Source organism: Eschrichtius robustus, chromosome 17, assembly GCF_028021215.1.
Source record: "Eschrichtius robustus isolate mEscRob2 chromosome 17, mEscRob2.pri, whole genome shotgun sequence".
Lineage (NCBI taxonomy): Eukaryota > Metazoa > Chordata > Mammalia > Artiodactyla > Eschrichtiidae > Eschrichtius > Eschrichtius robustus.
In genome coordinates, this window is record NC_090840.1 from 6,208,178 (window position 1) to 6,211,429 (window position 3,252).

Here is a 3,252-nt window from a genome sequence, read left to right on the forward strand (position 1 = left end):
ATGTCTCCAAATTTGTTCAAAAAGCTAATAATATCACAACCTAAATGGGTAAAAAGGACATATTTTAGCAGTCAATCCGTTAAGAGTAGTGAGACATCTTAGAGTTTACCTATTTCTGTTCCAAGTCTATATCCAGCTGAAGAACTCAAGACCCAAAGAAGTGGAGTGATTTGCCCAGAGAACTCATGGTGGAGCCAAGATGAGGAGCTTATATCTAGATTTTCAGCTCAACACTAGCACCCTCTAGCCCACCTTCCCTTTCATATTCACCTAAATCAGCCAACACAAAAATCTCCTCTGTTGTCTTCGACCGCTAGTAAATTACACCCTATTGCAGGTTTCATTACTGATTACCATGATAACTCTCCATCCTTTTCTCACAACTACTCTTTTCACTCCCATCGCGGTTGAAAATGAAGTACAATACCAATGTTGCACTCTTTTTTTCTGGGCACTCAGCTGGGGTACTTTTCCAGCTGCCCTGGGACAATGGACTCTTACCCAATGGAATATGATGGGTTCCACTTCCAAGCCTAGCACATAAAATCCTCCTACCCCCAATTCTTATTTTTTTCTGTTCACTGACTAGATGGAGACAATGCAGAGGACCTAGAAGTGGGTGGAGCCTTAGATAGAAGACGCCTGGGTCCTGAGTGACCACATGGAGCACAGCATGTCACACCTCCCTTCCTCCCATCCCCTACTGAGTGGCACTGGATTGTGACATGAGTACGAAATAAAAGTTCTTGGTTAAGTCTTTGAGATTTGGGGTTGTTTGTATAGTAGTTAGCCAACCCTTACTAATAGTTATACTCCAAATATTTTCACAATAGCATATCTGTTTGCTCATTTCCCCAAGAACAAGATGGGAGAGTCTTCTAGAATCAAAACTTCTTTCAGTTACCTTTTGAAATAGAAAAAAGAGTTGTACAAAGACTAAAATAAATAGGCATGATTACCATAAACTTGTCAATATCTATTAAAATTTTACCCTAATAATTTCTTACTATTTGACCTAATGATTTCAATTTGTGGGCTCCACATATAGAAACAAATATTTCAGTACTTACGGACACATGTACAAAGAATTTTTTTCGGTATTGTTTTCAGTGGTTCAAAAAAAAAGCCACCCCCCATCAAAAAAAAAAAAAACTCACACAGCCTTAATCTCTATTAGTAGGAGAGTGATTGAATATACTATGACACACCTCGGTCCTTAAAAAAATGTTCCTCAGCTATTCAAAAGAATGAATTAGATCTATAATTATTGACTAGAAATAATATCCATATTGTTTCTGCTAAGTCAAAAAACAAGCATTGATTTAATGTGTATCATGTCATCTAATTCTGTAAAATCAAAGACAGAAACAAAATTCTTACATTTGGGCATCTGCAGAAAGAAATGGAGTAAAGATGGTGTGAAATAAAATTCATATTTTATGGCAAGACAAGAAAAATTTAAACATAAGAATTTTTCTCTGCCCTCTGGCCTCTTCTCTCCCTCCGACTATGCGTTACGTATCTGCATTATACATCAACCTAACCTCCTCCGTCGGCAGAAATAACCTGCTCAACTGCAACATTCTCCTAGCATCAACAAGACAACTCCTTAAAACATAACATTCCTGTGCCTGCTTCGACAGCACATATACTAAAATTGGAACGATACAGAGAAGATTAGCATGGCCCCTGTGCAAGGATGACACACAAATTCACGAAGAGTTCCATATTTTTAGCAGCACTATTCACAATAGCCAAGATATGGAAACAACCTAAGTGTTAATCAACAGATGAATGGATAAAGAAGATGGGGTACATATATACAATGGAATATTAGCCACAAAATATAACGAAATAAGGCCATTTGCAGCAACATGGATGCAACTAGAGATTATCATACTAAATGAAGTCAGAAAGAGAAAGACAAATACCATATGATATCACTTATATGTGGAATCTAAAATATGGTAGGGACTTCCTTGGTGGCGCAGTAGTTAAGAATCCACCTGCCCATGCAGGGGACATGGGTTCGAGCCCTGGTCTGGGACGATCCCACATGCCACGGAGCAACTAAGCCCATGCGCCACAACTACTGAGCCTGCGCTCTAGAGCCCACGAGCCACAATTACTGAGGCCACGTGCCACAACTACTGAAGCCCGCGCGCCTAGAGCCCGTGCTCCGCAACAAGAGAAGCCACTGCAATGAGAAGCCCATGCACCGCAACGAAGAGTAGCAGCCAAAAAAAATAAATTTATTTTTAAAAATGAATAAATAAAATATGGCACAAATGAACCTACCTACAAAACAGAAACAGACTCACAGACATAGGGAACAGACTTGTGGTTGCCAAGGGGGAGGGAGATGGGGGAGGGAAGGACTGGGAGTGTGGGATTAGTAGATGTAAACTATTATACATAGAATGGATGAACAACAAGGTCCTACTGTATAGTACAGGGAGCTATATTCAGTATCCTGTGATAAACCATAATGGAAAAGAATATAGAGAAAAGAATGTCTATATGTGCTGCACAGCAGAGATTGGCACAATATTGTAAATCAACTATACTTCAATTTTTAAAAAATAAAAGAAAATAAAGAAAAGCAAATTTGACAAAAACATTAGTGATATTTAAGTCAAGGGAAAAAATGACTCTCCTTCTTGATCGTGTAAGGGGCCACAATGACGCTTAGAGCTGGATTGCGTAAACTGTCAATAATACGTCATTTACTGTACAGCCCTCTGTCTCAAAAAACGGTGCCTTGACTTCTAATGGGCAGAACAGTTCTTAGAGCTTTCTCAGATGCTTTTCCCGGCTTATAATCCTCATATTTGGCTCAAATAAAAGTTTCCTTTTCTTTCTTAGATTGACTGATTAATTTTTCGTCGACAATGGTGTGGAAAGAGACAGACCGATCTATTGTCACAGGTTAACTTAGAAGAGCTGGGAGATAACACTGGCATTTTCTTTACACACTCCAGTGTTGTTTTACTTTCAAAAGTTATGCTTTCTGATTTTGTAAACACTGCTAAGATGGAGACGCCCTTCAGCATGGTGGGTAAGAGCACGGTGTCTGGAGCCCCACTGTCTGGACCCTCCAGGTACCACCTGTGGAACTTTGGACAAGGCAGTCCCCCACCTTTGATCCCAAATTCCTCAATGGAGGGATAATAAAACAGAGCTCCTGGAGCTGTCCTGGGCTCTACATCATGGGATGCACATGTAAAGCAGTTAGAGAAGAGTTTGGCACTT

General features: G+C 39.8%; 1 non-coding gene across 1 annotated transcript; it reads left to right on the forward strand.

Annotated features, from left to right (window-relative positions):
* Window positions 1-1,627: 1,627 nt before the first annotated feature.
* LOC137751643 (U6 spliceosomal RNA) lies at window positions 1,628-1,734 on the forward strand. Its single transcript, XR_011070893.1, has one exon. It is a non-coding gene; the product is annotated as a U6 spliceosomal RNA (small nuclear RNA).
* The last annotated feature ends 1,518 nt before the right edge of the window (window positions 1,735-3,252 follow it).